Source organism: Pteronotus mesoamericanus, unplaced genomic scaffold (genome assembly GCF_021234165.1).
Source record: "Pteronotus mesoamericanus isolate MK-2021 breed Mesoamerican mustached bat unplaced genomic scaffold, CSHL_Meso_final contig_55, whole genome shotgun sequence".
NCBI lineage: Eukaryota > Metazoa > Chordata > Mammalia > Chiroptera > Mormoopidae > Pteronotus > Pteronotus mesoamericanus.
Genome location: NW_026555198.1, coordinates 8,781,083 through 8,799,249, shown reverse-complemented (window position 1 = coordinate 8,799,249; position 18,167 = coordinate 8,781,083). Strand labels below are relative to the sequence as shown.

The 18,167-nt window shown below is 39.3% G+C and overlaps 1 pseudogene; it reads right to left on the bottom strand.

Annotated features, from left to right (window-relative positions):
• Positions 1 to 1,169: 1,169 nt before the first annotated feature.
• On the bottom strand, positions 1,170 to 9,890 carry LOC129075543 (AP-1 complex-associated regulatory protein-like; annotated as a pseudogene).
• Positions 9,891 to 18,167: the final 8,277 nt, after the last annotated feature.

Genomic DNA, 18,167 nt, shown 5'->3' with positions numbered 1-18,167 from the left:
TAAATGCTTAAGGTATAAGTCTTAACAAAATAGGTACAGAAATATTAGATGGAATGTTGGAAAACTGTTGATGGAATATTAGAAAACTCCAGGAAAGAGATCAAAGAAGATCAAAATAAATGAAGAGATTATTTTATGTTCATGGATTGGAAGACTCAATATTGTCCCCTCCCTGATGTATAGATTCAATACCATTTCCATCAAAATTTGATTAAGATATTTTATAGATATTAGTAAGCTGATTCTAAACTTTTTATAGAAAGGCAAATTATTACTAACAAGTAATAGTGGTAATGCAGAAAAAGCACGAAGTTTAAAGACTCATACTACCTGGTTTCAAGACTTACTATGAAACTACAGGTATGAAGACAGCATGTTACTGGTAAAAGGATAGACACTCAGGTCAATACAACAGATTAAAGAGTTCAGAAATGGACTCACACAAATATAGTGAACTGATCTTTGACAAAGGCCGAAAGGCTGTCCAGTGGTAAAAGGATAGTCTTTTCAGTAAATGATGCTAGAACAATTGTTATGTCCTTAGGTAAAAAAAATTAATCTAATGGGAGACTTCAAACTTTCACAAAAATTAACTCAAAATGGATTATAGACTTAAATATAGAATGGAAAGCTGTAAGACTTCTTAAAAAGTATAGGAGAGTATGTGACCTTTAGTTTGGTGGTGAGTTTTAGATACAACATCAAAAGCATAATCCATTTAAGAAGAAATTGGTAGTAGGAGTTTTTTTTTTTTAATGTAAAAATGTGTATGTGTAATGTAAAAATGAGGGATCATAATACCTGATATCAAACTATATTACAAGGCCACTGTAATCAAAACAGTCTGGTACTGGCACAAGAACAGACACATAGATCAGTGGAACAGAATAATAAAATTATTTAAAAAATAAAAACCTACAAATAGTAAACAGGAATGGTATAAAGGAGTTAAAATAAATGTAATTGATAACATGGCAGAACTATTAACTTGTTTTTGAGAAACAGAAGGCAGATGATGAAATTGCACTTAATTCTGAAGCAATTCCGATATAGCACATCATTCCTAGTCCTTTCTACTAGCAGTTACAGCACAGTTCCTACCTCCCTAGAAAAAAAGCCCAGCATAATTATACATTCTAGTTGGTTTTTAGCATTGGGATGTAACTGCCAAGGAGGGTCACAAAATGTTACCCTCTCATTTCTGTTGATCTCCATCAGACTGCCTCATGCCACAATTAGACAGTTCTAGTACAAGATTTACAAATCCAGAAGACTCAGAATTGCCATTTATCACCCACCAGCACTCATGAAATCACTCTCCCACTCCAGCCTGTTGGAGTCATCAGAGGTGGACACAGGATGACTTCAGGCTTCTTGCCTCTACACCTGAGTGTTTCCTGGAGAATGTCTTTCTCTGTCTTAGAACACTCTGTCATTGGAAGCATTGGATTCATTCCTTCTTCATCTTCCCACTCTAGATCTAAAGATGTGCTGTCATCATTTCCACTAGTTGATTTAGTTGTGGTCATTAAATCACAACTGCTTTCTATATTTGCTGTCAAAACTATGGCATCTGAGGAGAGTCTACTACTTGGAATACCTTCATACTGTAATTTTCTGTGTCTCAGACAAGATTGAAAGTTTTCTTCCTGTCCCGACATTGACATCCTGCACTGTTGGTAGGGTGGCCCATGCACAGCTCTTGGCTTTTCCTGCTTCTCCAGCCTCGGAGCCTTTGCTGCTTTACTGACCTGGCTGCTTCACGCTGTGCAGCATATAAGGCTTCCTCAGGTCTTAACTTCTCTTCTTGTAAGGCTAACTCTTTTTGAATTTTCATATCCAGACCTTTCTGTTTTTCAGCAATAGAATCATAATGCCCCTCTCTTAGGCCAACAATTTGCCAGTGACTGCTTCCTGGGCTTTCTCCTCCATTACTTTCTTTTAGATTCTCAAACAAGAAAAAATGACTCAGATTATTCTACTGTGGAGTTGCTGCAAATCAACTTGCTGCTTTAATTTTGGTACATGTCTTCACTGGGGCAGGCCCAGCACTTGCCTCCAGAATTACTGCCTTACTAACAAAAGAGCACCCTGTCCCTCAGTTAAATGCTCACCTCTTGGATCCTCCGCTACGCTGCAGCTGCCCCACTTTCCTGCAGAGCCGTCTGAAGCACTGAGTGCAGCAGCAGCTCCCAATCTTAGCTGCCCAGCGTTGCTCCTCCGCTCGCTCCAGGTCCATCGGCAGCTGCATCTGCATCCGAGGCCAAGGATGGGTGAGCTGGAGCAGATGGCGTGGGGGTCATGGCTGGAATTACTGTGTAGGCTACTCCCGTGGCCACCCGGTGCCTGCCGCAGGAGGAGGGAGTGCCAGGCTGCAGGCTCTGGACCATCAGGCCCTCCACATGCCGCAGCGCTGGCCTCAGCTCTCGGCTTTGTGTGAGGGGCTGGTCCTAGCACCAAAGGTTGCCAAGCCCCCTAAATTGGACTTTATTAAGATTAAAATTATTCTGAAAAAACAGTCAAGAAAATGAAATGACAGACAACAAAAAAAGTTTTCAAAATTACATCTTAAAGCTAAAAAATAACAAACAACCCAATTAGAAATTGGGCAAAAGACCTGAATTTACACCTCACCAAAGAAGATAGAGGTCGCAGATTAGCAAATGAAAAGATGCTCATTTGCAATTAGAGAGATCCTAATAAAAGATTAATCAAATACTCATATGCCATATTAGAATCATTAAAAATTTTGAAATCTTGAAATTATCAATTGCTGGCCAGGGTGTGTAGCAATAAAAACTGCCATTTTATGGCATTTTGAGCTAGTTTGATGTAAATCTGACAGGAGCATTCTGAAATCCCATTAGAAAAAAAATTTAAATGATTCCTCTTCATCGCCTTAATGTCTAAAGCTCAGAAATTGCTGAGTTCTGTAGTCTATGAGTTGCCTTGGTGTCTTTCTCAGAAAAAGGCCAAGTGGCAGACAGTACAGGGTTCCTCTCTCCTACCTCAGGCCTGATCCATCGTGCCCTTGACTTTGCTGTCCCAAAGTTTCTTAGCTGACTTCGGCTTTCACATTTGTTCCTCCCAGAGCTAACTGGTAAGGGTGAAGGAGGCATGCCTCCTTTTAAGGGTCAGTTGAAAGACAAGAGAGTCACATCCTAGTTGTTGCATGTGGTCAGGAATAGGTTAGGGAATGGTCACTTCTGATTTTCCAAGAATCAGTCCTTCTCTGCTGATAACTTGATTCCTTTGGGAAGACAAGAGTTTTTCCTAATAACAAAAGTCCCTTTATGAGTTACTCCTCTTTCAGTTCTTCTCAGTGGAGCACAGACAAGATGTACATGTTTATGAACAGTGCTCTAGATAGGAAAACAGACAGAACTGGTTTGGGGCACGGGGCAGCTTGCTCAGGAGAGGGAATAATGCAAGTCCTTTTCTTGGAAGGCTTTTATTATGGCAATGATAGTGACATTTCCCTCACCATGATCCTTCTCTAATGTGGTTGTCTTTCTTTACCTTGTGTCTTCTCTTGTAAAAATGAAATTCAAGAATAAAATAAATGTGTCAAATTAAAAAAAAAAGAAAAATCTGAAAAAGCTAACATGAATTATGTGAAATTGCATAATGCTGTAACGCTATCCTACAATATGTAATGCTATCTTGTATGTTGAATTTGTTATTGCACTGCACAAGTGCAAAATAAAAACTGATTCACATTAAATAGAAAAAAAAAGAACTGCCATTTTAGTGTATTTTTTATTTTATTTTAAAAGTGTTGTCCAAGTGATTGTAATATGCATTTTAACTTAAAACCATCTATTTCAGATTAATACTAACTCATGTCCAATTTTTTTGTTTTTATTTTCACTTGTCTTATGCTACAATGATCAGAAATAATGTAATTATGCAACAGGCCTAGATTTAACAGGTCTTTTTTTAATCATAAGAAAAATTTTTATGCAATAAATATGAAGCAGGGACAAAGTGGTTTTTGTGAATCAAAAAATTAAAAAAGTATAGTTAATAATCAGGGGTCAAGATTTAGCAGCTCTGCAGCTTTCATATTAAGTGTCATACACTTGCACTAGGGCACACATTTTAAGATTTTAAATTTATTGTTTTTAATTGTTCGTTACAGAGAAAACCCTCCAAAACATTTGCAGCTATATGGTAAGTCACTTTTAAAATCCAAACTGTCTTACAACATTTTATTTTATATGAAAAGGCAGTTGTGCAATAGTTATCAGGAAAGTTGAATAACAAAATATGTAGGCAGAAGATAACCAAAGAAATCCTTAACATGTCTTTTTGTGTGTGTATGTGGAGTTTATACAGTTGTGCAGTAACCCTATATACATATATACATATACATACACACACACACACACACACACACACACACATAAAATTTCAACTGCTTTGTGTATCTAGTTGGTTCATTAAATAAAACAGACAGAAAAACTAAAAGCAAAATAGAAGTCCAGGATAGAGAAGACCAAGCAGGCCTATGCATATAGAGTATAAGATACTGGATATACTCAGGGTCACCAGGAAAAACAGCTTTGTCACTTGACACACAAACACTGCAGGAGAGGGACTACCAGTTGGCAGGAGCCAAATCTCTTGACCTTTTCACCTTATTTTCTCTCGTTGCTGATTAGGACCTGAGAAAAGGTAAGATAGAAGGAGGAGCTAGGGGAACAAAGACAATTTGCAAGTTTCCCAAATGCTCTGAAACTCAAAAGGCCAGATTTCCCCTTGAGGGTCTCAGCTCCACCCTCCTTCTACCTACCCTAGGGGATATCAAGGATGAGAGACAAGTGAGGTGTACAGCACAGTGAGTGCTCTGGCCTCTGTCCTCCTGCCCAAGTTCAGAAGGGAGTGCCAATTTACCAGGTTGTAAATCCCAAGGAAAGCAAAGCAGGGGAATGTCCTCAGGGGACAGGCTGTGCCACAAGCAGAGGCCAAAGGGGAGACACCACCCTCTTCTTCCTAGGTACCTGGGACCTAGTTAGACCTCTCATATGCTTGACAAATCAGTGCTTGAGTAGGCGCTATAGAAATGATAATGGAGCAAGAAATAGGTGTTGCTTGGGAGAGAGAATGGTGCAGACCTTTGGGAGTCCCTGGTCACCACTCTGCTTTCCACATCAAGAGCTGGGTTGCTGCAGTTTTAGGACCAGAGACTAACCTCCAGGTCACCTTTGGGGTGGTAGCCAAGTCCTCAGGGACTGCTACCCAAGGAGAGATGGGCCCTCCAATGACAGGATGGCCCTGAGTCTCAGATCCAGCAGCTTCTGGCTGGAATCCCCTTCACCTGCAGTGCTCACCACACATCAGGCCAAGATCTAAGTATTTTTAGATCAGAATTTTGGCAAAAGCTTGCTCTTATTTTTTCAGACACATCAAAATGTAATTTTTCGGCAAATATTTTCTAGGTTTTCCTTCTGAATTGTTGAGAACAATTGTTGAGGTTTCAGTGTTCACTTTTTTTTTCCCCCTTTAATATGTAACTTCAGACCCTGAGAGAGACAGTATCCTAGTAATGTATAATAATTAGGCCTTTTCTAAAGATTGTTCTAAAAGAGAAAGATGCGAAAATGGAAACTAACAAACCCCTCCAGAGTCCATGAGCTCACAGACCAAGCATGTGGTTAGAGGGTTGGAACTTTCAGTTCCACCACCAGCCTTTGAGGAGGTGAAACAGGCTGGAAACTAAATACAGTCACCAGAGGCCAATGATTTAATCAAGTGTGCTTTTTAAAAAAATGAAGCTGCCATAAAAACCCAAGTGCCTGGGGTTTGGAGAGCTTTTGGGTTGGTGAACACATGGAGATGTTGGGAGAGTGGCATGCCTGGAGAGGGTATGGAAGGAAGATCTGCACCCCTTCCCGCATACCTTTCTCTATGCATCTCTTCTATCTGGCTTTTTCTGAGTTATATCCTTTTACAGTAAACTAGTGATCTTGTAAGTCACATGTTTCTCTGAGTTCAGTGAGCTGTCTCACAAATTAAACCCAAGGAGGGGGTTCTGGGAACCTGATTTATAGTCAGTTGGTCAGAAGTACAGGTGGTTACAAATACAGTCGATAACCTAGATTTGGATCGACATACTGAGTTGGAGGGCTCTTTGGAACCTCTAATCTGTGACTGGTGGGTCAGAAGTACAGGTAACCTGGGCTTGCATCTAGTGTCTGAAGTGTGTGTATATGTGTGTGTGGAGGGGGGGGAAGTCTTGTAGGATTGAACCCTTAACCTTTGGAATCTTACGCTATTTCCAGGTAGGTTGTGTCAGAATTGAGTTTAATTCTCAGATACCTTGCTGGTGTCTGAGAACTGTTGGTGTGAGGGATCCCTGGCCCCCATGGTGGAATTGGGTCTGGGAGCCTAATTTAATATAAAAGCTCCCCAGTTGCATCTATAGGTTCAGTGTCATCCAAACCAAAATGTCAGCAACCTCTTCGTGGATATTGCTAAGCTTATTCTAAAATTTACATTAAAATGCAGAGAAATTAAAATAACAAAAACAGTTCTGAAAAAGTAGTTTGAAATCTCACACTACCTGATTTATAGACTTCTAAAGGTGGAGTAATCTGTGGTATGTGATATTGGTGAAACACAAAGATCGGTGGAACAGCGTAAGGAGTCTAGGAATAGACTCACACAAATCTAGATATTTGAAACTCAGATGCAAAAGACCAATGTGGAAAGGGTAATCTTTAGAAAAACGTGCTGAAACAATTGGAAGACCACATGTTAAAAAAATGTGTGAACACATACCTTATTATACAAATATTTATTAAAATATGTCACAGAGAAACTATGACATTTAGGGGAAAACATGCCTTTGTAGAAACAGTACTGACAGCACAGCATTACTGCTAGGTGAAAACTGTATTTCTTAAAAGTATATGGCAGGGCTTTTTTTTTTTTTAATAGACTTTATCTTTCAGTGCAGTTTTTCGTTCATAGCAAAACAGGAAGGCAGAGACTTCTCATATACCCACTGCCCCCATACAAACTACTTCTCCCATTATCAGTATTTCCCACCAAAGTGGAACATTGGTACTGATGGACCTACAGACACATCAGCATCCGATGTCCATAGTTTACGTTTGGGATCGTTCTTGGTTTGTTATACCTTCTATGGGTTTGAATAAATGTATAATAAAATGTATCCATCATTAAAATATACAGAGTATCTGCTCTAAAAGTCCTCTGTATTTATCTCTTCCCCCTACTCCCCCACCCAACCCCCAACCTCAGGTAACCACTGATCTTTTTACTTTCTCCATACATAGTCCTGTCTTGCATGATGGTTTTGTTTTATTTTTCTTTTCTACTTCTGCTTGCATCTTAGACTGGATTGTGTAGGTTGACCTATGCTTGAGTTCCCTGATTCTTTATTTGTGTTGTCTACTGATGTCATTTTTGTTAATGTTTGTTAATTTCTTATTTCTACCATTTTGATCTGATTCTTTATTAGAGTTTTCATCTCTCTTCTGATATTACATGTGTGATCTTGCCTGTTGTGCACATTTTTAATATAGCTTAGTTATTTTAAGTTCTCTGTTTGTTACCAAATCTCATATCTGAGTCTGGTTTTGAAGTTTGCGTGCTTTTCAGTCTGTATTTTGTCCGTTTGTTTTGGAATGTATTATAAGTTTTGTTGAAAGTCAGACATGCTATATATAAGATAGTAGATACTGAAGTAAATTTTTATTCTTTGAGAAAAGCACTTCTTCCCTTTGTTTAGCCTATCAATGTAGATTTTTTTTTTTTTGTATCAAACCAGTCAGGGCTGTTTTTGAAGCTTATTAACTGTGGTTGCTCTCAGTACACCAAAGAATTTGAACCTTTTTGTGTCCCTGCTTGGCTTTGGGTTTCCCACTTTGCACTGCTACCCAGAGAGGGTCTGTCTCCTTCAGCTTCCTCCTGTGAACATATTTTTCTAATTTTACTTGATGCTTACCAGCATGTGGTTGGGGAGAGGGGTATTCTCCACTGCTCTGATTAAGACTTAGTATTAAGTAGGCACTGTGAATTCATGTCTTGGGGTATGGCCTTCACAAGTCTTGCCTCTTCAGATGTGATGCTATTTTCAACATGTATTTCTGTTCCTTCTCTAGGGCTAAAGCTTTGTTTTTTTTCTCCCCTTACCCAGATATAGTTACTTCCCACCAGTGGGTGTCCCCACATTGGGCTTTTGTTCTTTAAGGTGATAGGCCTGGTATTAATTTTGCTCTGTCCTCTATTCTCATGCTTTGGGCTCCAGGTTTTAATGATCTTCCTTTTATGTTAAGAACGTTTTCTCCTTTTTTTGTAAGAGAGAGGAGGAGGGACGTATCTGGGCACAGTTTCAGCCATACTTGCTGCTCTCCTTTCCCAGAGAGCACCAAGGGAATCTTTTTCTGTGATCTTTCCTGGAGTTACTTGTTGGTAAAGACTGCAGTGAGTGAATGCAACCTGACCTCCGTTTTGAAACCCAGAGGGGCTTCTCATTCTCATGGTAGTCCACACTTGACCTTCAGCAGTTTATTATAACTTTTAGTTTAACCTGTCTACCTGCTTTTATATGACTTCCTGTGGCATTTGTTCCAGTAATCAAATTCTCAGATTCTGTTTTCCCCTGCAGGTACCTTCCCTTCTCTAAATTTCTGTAAGTTTTTGCCCACGACTTAATTTCTAATGTCAAGAAAATCATTAACTTGTAGTTGTCAAACATTTTTTCTTCTCCTAAGGGATGTAGTGATGCTGTTTCTAGTTTTCCACACGTGTGAGTTTCATAATCTTTCTTATTTTTGTTCCTTTTTCTCATTTGTTTCTCATTTTTCTCTTTTGCATTATTTGAACATATTTTAGTATTCCATTTTAGTGTTCTTTTATACTTTTGGATTACATCTCAAATTTTTTCCTTTGCTTTAGGGATTACAATATATATATACCTTGCACAGTGCCCTTGGCGGTCCCTGGGATCTGTCTCTTGCTTCAGCAGGGTTTGGACGGAACAGACCCCGGGGACACCCCTTCTTCCAGCCTCCGACTACCCTCCAACCTCTTTTCCAGTAGCTACTTTTGGAAGCACCTCAGCCATCTTCAGCCTCCGAGACCAGCCTACACCCTTTTTGACCTTAACTCCTCATTGCCGAACAACCTTGAGCTCCCAGATTTATCAGAATTCCACCCAGGTGGAGGCTGCTGTCAACCGCCTGGCCACCCAGCATCTGCGGGCTTCCTACACTTACCTCTCTCTGGGCTTCTATTTCAGCCGTGACCATGTGGCTGTGCAGGGTGTAGACCACTTCTTCTGAGAGCTGGTGGAGAAGCATGGAGGCACCAAGTGTCTTTTGACGATGCAGAACCAGCAGGTGGCTGCACCTTCTTCTAGAATGTGCAGAAGGCTTCCCAAGATGAGTGGGGTAAAACTCAGGATGCCGGGGGCCCACCTAGACCTTGGAGAACCTGAACCAGGCACTTTTATATCTGCATGCCTTGCATTCTGCCTGCACCGCCCCTCAGCTCCAAGTCTTTTGAAGATGTAAAACCAGCATGTGGCCATGCCTTCTTCCAGAATGTTGCAGAAGCCTTCCCAAGATGAGTGGGGTAAAACTGAAGACGAGGTGGAACCTAAATAGACCTTGGAGAAGAACCTAAACCAGGCATTTTTGCATCTGCGTGCCTTGCATTCTGCCTGCACTGCTCCTCAGCTGTGACTTCCCTGAGAACCATTTCCTGGATGAGCTGGTGAAACTCATCAAGAAGATGGGCAACACCTGGCTCACCTCTGCAGGTGGCCTAGCCCGCAGGCTGGGCTGGGCGACTGGCTCTTTGAAAGGCTTGCCCTCCAGCACCACTAGGAGCCTTTGCATTAATGGAAACCTCTGCATTCCCTAGTGTCCAGCTTCTGCCTGAGCCTCTCCCCGAAATCCCTAGAGACACTTTTAACCACCATAGAGCCTAGGACCAACTGGAAACAATCAAGTTTTTTGTAACCAAAAAATATAAATTAAAATATATTTATTTATCCATAAATTAAACTATATTTACCTATAAATTAAACCATATTTATATAAGTTAAAATATATTTATATAAATATATAAAAGTATATATAAATGTTTTCATGTAATATATAAATATATATTTAAAGCATTACTATTTCAAGTAAACAGAAGCCTTTACATTCATATCGATCTGTTCATAGTCCTCCATTGATTATTTTTAATAGTTGCCATGTGTTTTATATATTTGAAAGCTTACCAGACTGTTAATTTTTCTGCTTTCAAGAGTCAAACATTATTTTAAAGAACTGAAAGAGGGGAAAACTAGTCCTATATATTTACTCAGTCATTTACCAGTTGTTTTATTCCTAAAAATGCCACCTTCCCCTTGATATATGATTTACCTGTAGACCAAAAAACTATCATTTCATCTCAATTCTGCTTTAAATAAACTCTTCATTTTTCTTTATCTAAGAAAGTGTTCATTTCACCTTCATTCCTGAAGAACATTTTCACTGGATTAAGAGGTGTTAGGTGATGGCTTTTCTTTCAGCACTTTAAAAGATGTTTTCCTACCATATTTTTCCTCCAGTTTCTGATAAGAAATTTGCAGTTTGTTTGAAGCATTGATTCCTCGTATGAAATGTGTTATGTTTCGTAACTGTTTCTAAACTTTTTTTCTGTAATTCTGGTTTTTAGCAGTTTGTGATATTTCTGGGTGTTTTTCTTTCGGTTTATTTTGTTACAGTTTGCTGAGGTGGTTGAATATGTGAACTTTTATCAAATTTGGGAAGTTTTTGGCTCCTACAAATATATATATTTTGCACTTTTTTTTCCTCATTCTGGCACTCTGATGACTTGTATGCTAGACATTTTGATATTGGTCCTGAAGCTGTTTAACTTTTTTTTTGTTGTTCTGTTGCCCAGATTGGCTCTTTTGTCCTGTCTCAATTTTGTCATTAAGATCTCAAGTGAATTTCCAAATTGTAAACGTTGTAATTTTTAGTTAAAATTTTCAATTTGTCTCTTTTTCAGCGTTATTGAGGTATAATATACCATAAAAATTATCCATTGTATGTGCACAATTCATTTTTTTTTTTTAATAAATTTGTAGTGTGCAGCCACCACAGCCCAGTTTTAGGATATTTTATTATTTCCAAAAATCACCTCAAGCCCATTTATAATCAGTCCTGTTCTCAGTACCAGAGTACCACTGATCTGTCAAAAGGTGTGCCTTTTCTGTTTTCATATAAATGAAGCATGTAATATTTATTATATTGAGTTTGTCCTCCTTCACTTTGTAAAATCTTTTGGGGGTTTCTTTTTGTGGTAGCATATATCAGTATTTTATTCCCTTTTTAGAGCTGAATATTATTCAATTTCATAAATAAAGCAGTTTTGTTTCTCCATTTAGCACTCAATAGAAAGTTGAAATTTTTGTCCCTCCTTTTTCCCCTTGGCTATTATTAATAAATGCTGCTATGATCATTAATATAAATGTCCTTGTATGTTTTCATTTTTCTTACATACATTATTTAGAGTAGAATACTGTTATAGGGTAAGTAGTTTTTTAGCTTCGAAAGAAACTGCCCAGCTGTTTTCCAGAGTGGCTGTGCTATTTTACATTCCCACCTGCAATATGAGTTCACATTCTTCCATATCCTCATCATAACTTGTTATTGTCTATCTTTTTGATTATAACCATTTTAGTGTGTACAAAGTGACGTTTCATTGTGGTTTCATTTTCCATTTCCTTAAGCTCTACAGGTTAGCATCTTTTACTTTGCTTATTGCTCATTCATATGTATTTGGTGGCATATCATTTAAATCTTTTCTCCAATTCTAATTTTTTTACTGAAGGATTGTAAGAGTTTATATATATATAAATATATTTTATAATATATATAAAATATATACTTATTTATTTTATATACTTGGACACAAGTCCTTTATCAAAAATATGGTTTACTGATATTTTTCCCCCCACCACATGGCTTGTCTTTTCATTTCCTATAGTGTCTGTCTAGCATTAAAATTTTTAATTTTGATGTAGTCCAGTGTATCAGTTATTTTCTGTATCTAATCTTTCATCAGTGCCATACTGTCTTGATTGCTTTTGCTCTAAGGCAAGTTTTAAACTGTGGTAATTAAAGACATGCTGCTTTGTTGTTTTCAAAAATTGTTTTGGGTATTCTGCATTCCTTGAATTTAGGATCAGCTTGCCATTTTCCATTAAAAAAAAACAACCTGCTGGGATTGTGATGCGGATTGCATTCACTTTATAGATCAGATTGGTGAGAGTTGTCTTCATAACAGCAATGCATCTTCCAATCCAATCGCAATAATAATGCATCTTCCAAGCAATGTTTTGTAGTTTCTAAAGTATAAATCTCTTTTTTCCTGCGTGATTTTTATTTTTTACTTTTCAATTAAAGTTCACATTCAAGATTATTTTATATTACTTTAAGTTTATAGCATAGCAGCCAGGAATTTGCTTAATTTACCAAGTGATCCCCCTGAAAAGTCCAGCACCCACTTGGCACTATACAAAGTTATTACAATTATATTGACCATATGCCCTACGCTGTATTTTACATTCTTGTGTTAATGTAAGAAACGTCCAAACCTGTAGCAAAGTTTTATGAGTTTATCTGAGCCAGACTGAGGACAATTGATGGGAAGCAAAATCTCAACAGACTGAAAAAATTAGAGAATGACAATTTCATAGATTATTTTATACATTAGAATCAGATGAGCTGTAAAGAGGGTTACATGAAATCCTTTGGTGGTAGATTAAGGGGGTGGGAGAAAGCAGAGTGGGGAAATCTCTGAGACTGGGTAAAGTGTAATAGAGAGACACATATTTCCTTTACATTGGTGAGTACAGGATAGTTAGTAATTAACATTTACAACACACGGAGATGGTATACTGGTAACAAGATAACAGGGAGGGGGTCTAGTTCTCTGGTGGCTTGGTGCTCTGGTGAGGAGGGTATGCCCTGAGGAGTCAAGAAAAGAAGAGATACTGTCATCTTGTCCTGCCCATGTAGCAAATTAATGCAGCCTGAACGCAGTAAATTCAATTTAAAAATACAACATAAATTTTACGTTAATAAAACTGTTTTACTTATCTCTGTGATCTCAAAGGTGAAAATCACTTAATTGTCAGTCTAGTGTGAACCTAGATTTTTTAATAAGGTCAAATGTAATAAAGCAATGTTTAAGTTAAAAAATAGAGATATTACTGTTACCAAACAAAAGGACCCGTGGTGGAGGGTGTGCCCAGATGCTATTACCGAAACGACACCCTCCTTCCCGGCGACCCCTCCTCCGTTGTAGGTCCTTTGTCCGCCGCCCTTGGAATTAGGGCTCTGAAAGGCAGAGTTTGGTGAAAAGGAAAAGGAACTATTTATTCAAAAGTTATATAGGTTTGATTAATGGCCAAAGGTCACCCTTAAACCTCAAAATCCCTTCAGAACAACCACCAGCACATACACTGTCCTGTCTTCCCCCCTTTGCCCAGTCAGGCCGGTCAGGCCTGTCAGGGGCACCGTCCTTCAGAAGAACACAAGTGCGGGGCTCGGCTAGGCAGGCCTCTCGCGGGTCTCAGCACCGTCCGCTGCGTCGCCGCGATCTCCCGCTCTTAATCCATTACCATGTGGCACCTTCTCCTGGCCCACTAGCAAGAGTCCTTTCTCCCCTCTTTCTTCTCGCGTAGTCTTCACACTGTTCCCCAGAGTCTGTCCCTCCGTCTCTCCACTCTCTCTCACATTCTCTATTAAGTCTTTGAAACCTTTCTGATTAGCTTTGGTGATATGCAAAATAACCCTCTTTGCATATGAGGAATGAAGCTATCCTGTTACTGACATGCAAATGACTCTCAATGGCCCTGCTCAAGGCTCCCATCCCCATGGCAGCCTGCCCTGGGGTGGGGAAAATTTATTTTTCTTGGACACCCCAATCTCTGGACCCCGTTACAAATACCCTTTGGGGACGGGGGCCCTGGCTGTGCCCCATTACATTACTCTGACATTTCAGAGGTATATTTTCTTAGATACAAAAACACAATAGACAGGCTCACTTAAATAAAGATTGACCTTTGTTAAAGAAATTACAGGCTCAGGATCTGACTACCCATCATGACTTGCTTTTAATTAGGAATTTTTATGTTCAGACCATCCTAAGTGGTTACTTTCATTTGGTCTCAGTTTGTAGGGCCCTCCATGCTGGCCTCTCCTGAGCTTCTCAGGTTTAGTATATGACCTCTTTTTCTTCCATACCCATGATTATTTTGTAACTACCAATTTGTACTTTTTAATTCCTTCACATTTTTACACCCAGCCCCCCCTCCCCTCTCATCTGGCAACCATCAGTTTGTTCTCTGTATCATTTGTAGCTTAACCCCTTGCGATTTTAATGTCCCTGGTATTTTTGGGAGCTAGAATTAAATAATTTTTAATTAGGCCTTTGTTCACATGTTAAAGACTTCCTGCTCAACTCCTTTTATTCCCAGAAATGCAGTAATTAAGTTGCTGATGTTTCTCTGTCAAGCAGGAGGGGATAACTTTAGTGTCCCTAGAAGAATTTAAGAGTTTGTTTTACAGAAGTAAAGAACATCTTCAAAAGAGTTGTGATCAGCTGCTGAGCCTGCAAGTCTCTGCATAATCAAGAAAATGATTAACTGCACACTGGCTACTTGCAGGCCAGCACGTAGCTCCTGTTATTTCCTCCCCCCTCCTTCCCTTTAAATCTCTTCTGCTTGGTCTGGAACTTTGGAGATGGTCTTTGGACATTAGTCTGCCATCTTTCCAGGCTGCTGGCTTCTTGAATAAAGCATATTTTCTTTTCAACCCCACATTTGTATCTCAGTATTGGTTTTTGAGTGGCCAGCAGCTAAACATGAGTTTTTCAGTAACACTTTGAGTCTGTGTCAGTTTTCTTTATATCTTCTTTTGTTAAATTTATTTTTAAATGTTTTGTTCTTTTTGATGTTATTCAGAATGGGATTTCCTTTTAAAAAAAAATATTTATTTTTAGAGAAAGGGGAAGAGAAGGAGAAAGAGAGGGAGGGAAACATTGATGTGTAAGAGAAACATCCATTGGTTGCATCTCTCATGCTGCCAACCAGGGATCTGGCCTGCAGCCCAGGCATGTGCCCTGACCTGGAATTGAACTGGTGACTTCCGATTTGCAGGACAACATCCAAACCACTGAGCCACACCAGTCAGGGCCAGAATGGAATTTTCTGAATTTTATTTTTGTATAGTTTATTGCTAGTTGTGAAAATACAGTTGATTTTTGGGCTTAGTCCTTGTATTTGGATATTTCCTAAACTTCTTTGTTAGTTGTAGTTTTGTTAGGGATTCCTTAGGATTTTCTACGTATAGGATCATATCACCTGTAAGTAAGAAAAATTTTACTTCTTCCTTTCTAATCTCTAATTATTTTTTTCATTATTTACTGCCTAGAACAACAACAGTGTTGAATAGAAGTGGTGGGAATGGGCATCCTTGTCTTATTCCTTTCAGGTGAAAGCATTCAATCTTTCACCATAATCCATAATAGAAACTATAAGGTTGTTTTTTTTGTTTTTTTTTTAAGGATATTCCATTGACTATACCATTACAGTTACCCCACCTTTCTTCTCCCCTTTGTCCCCCTCCGCCCTGCTCTGCCCCCCGCCGGCAGTATCCTCCCCCCATCTAGTTCATGTCCATGGATCATGATAGAGTAATCTAGGTTGTAGGTCCTTGTTTTTCATGACTTTGAATACTTCTTGCCAGTCCCTTCTTGCCTGCAAAGTTTCTTTTGAGAAATCAGCTGACAGTCTTATGGGAACTTCTTTGTAGGTAACTCTCTGTCTTTCTCTTGCTGCTTTTAAGATTCTCTCTTTGTTATTTCTAACCTTTGGTTTTAATTACGATGTCTCTTGGTGTGTTCCTCTTTGGGTCCAGTGTGTTTGGGACTCTCTGTGCTTCCTGGACTTGTATGTCTATTTCCCTTGTCAAATTAGGGAAGTTCTATTTCATTATTTTTTCAAATAAGTTTTCAATTTCTTGCTCTTCCTCTTCTCCTTCAGGCATCCCCATGATTCGGATGTTGGCCCTTTTGGAGATGCCCCAGAGTCTTAAACTCTCCTTGTTTTATTGAATTCTTGTTTCTACATTTTGTTCTGGTTGAGTGTTTATTTCTTCTTATGTTCCAAATCATTGATTTGAATCCCAGCTTCCTTCCCTTCACTGTTGGTTTCCTGTGGATTTTTCTTTATTTCCCTTAGAGCCTTCATTTCTTCCGTTATGCTTTTTCCGTATTCAATGAGATCTTTGAGCATTCTGACCACTAGTGTTTTGAACTGTGCATCTAATAGGTTGGCTATGTCCACATCACTTAGATCTTTTTTTTTTTTTAAGATTTTATTATTTTCAGAGAGAGACAGAGACAGAGACAGAAAAATATTGATGTGTGAGAGGGAAAAAAACCTGTTGCCTCTCGCATGCCCCCATCTGGAGACCTGGTCAACAACCCAGGCATGTGCCCTGACTGGGAATTGAACTAACAACCTTTCGGTTCACAGGCCAGCACTCGGTCCACTAAACCACACCAACCAGTCCCACATCACTAAGTTTTTTTCTGGGGTTCTGTTCTGTTCCTTCATTTGGGCCATGTTTCTTTGTCTCCTCATTTTGGCAGCCACCCCGTGTTTGTATACTGAGTAGAGCTGCTTTGATTCTGTTTTAGCGCACCTGTTAAGTTGTATGGGGCGGAGGCTTGGGTATTCACCAGAGCAGGACAACCATGTGTGTGTCGGGGATCCAAAGATGGGACAGTGCCTCTGCTTGCTGACTTCTGGGGGCTCGGCTGACCGTCGCCCTATTTCCAGTCACTTCCCCACTTCCCATGTGTGACCCACGCCCCTTCAGCTGCTGTCCTGATTGTGGTTCCCAGGATGGATGGGTTTGCATACCTTTCGGGCTCTCCAGCAGTGTTTTCCACCTCCCCAACCTCCACTGGGTTCACAGCCAGAAGTTAGGAGGCTTTGTTTTTTCTGGCGTGGAGCCCTGGGCTGTGCGGCCTGGCCTGGGGCTGGGCTCACTTACTCACAAGTTGTCTCCCTGATTTTCATCCACCACACTTGAATGTGGGGCTACCTGCTCTGCTGTGCTGTCGCTTTGCTGCCTCTCTGCTCCTGGCTTGCTGCTGCCACACTAAGTCCTCTCTGCCCCTTCTGGGTGAATATAGCTTCTTTAAATCCTTGGGTATCGGACTTCTGTACAGTTCTGGGTGTTTTTCTGGGTGATTTCCTGGCACTTCTGGGTGTTTTTTGTTTTTAAGTTACTTTTGTTCCTTCTTATGGTTGCACAATGAGGTGAGGTGTGTCTACCTATGCCTCTGTCTTGACCGGAATCCTCCCCCATACAATTTTATATGTTCTGTGATTAGATGATTTTCCACAAATTGGCTTCTGGCTTTACACATTTCAGACTGTAATTCCTCTACTGCATGTATATTTTTGGTGCTGAAAGCTGTAGCATGAGTTTACATTTTATCAGAACTTCCAGCCCTGCCAAGTGAATTTGTATAATGGGCAGTAGGCATATTTCTGAAAGCTATTTATAACTGGCACAGGTAGCAATTATTTAGCTGTACATTGAAGTTACCATGAACCATTCAATTACATCCTACTAAACACGAAGTACATATATCCCCAATTCACCTTTTCCTTAACTGGATCCCAATAAAGCCTGTATGTATTTAAAGTATACAACATAGTGATTTGATGTAAGTGTATAATGTAGGATGATTACCAAAATCAAGATAATGTAACATATCCATCACCTCACATAGGTTGTTTTTTTGTGTGTTTATGATGAGAACTCTTAAGATACACCTTAGCAAATTTAAAGTATACATAGCCATGTTATTAATTATAGTTACCATGTTGTGCATTAGATTCTCAGAACTTACTCATCTTATATGTGAACATTTGTACCCTTTGACCTACATCCTTCTTCCCATTTCCTGGTCCTGCTAGTCCATAGCAACCACTATTCTACTCTGTATCTGTGAAACTGACTCTTTTTTGAAGACTCTGCATATTATAGCATAGTGAACTTGTCTTTCTCTGTCTAGCATTATTTCACTTAGAATAATGCCATCCAGGTTGT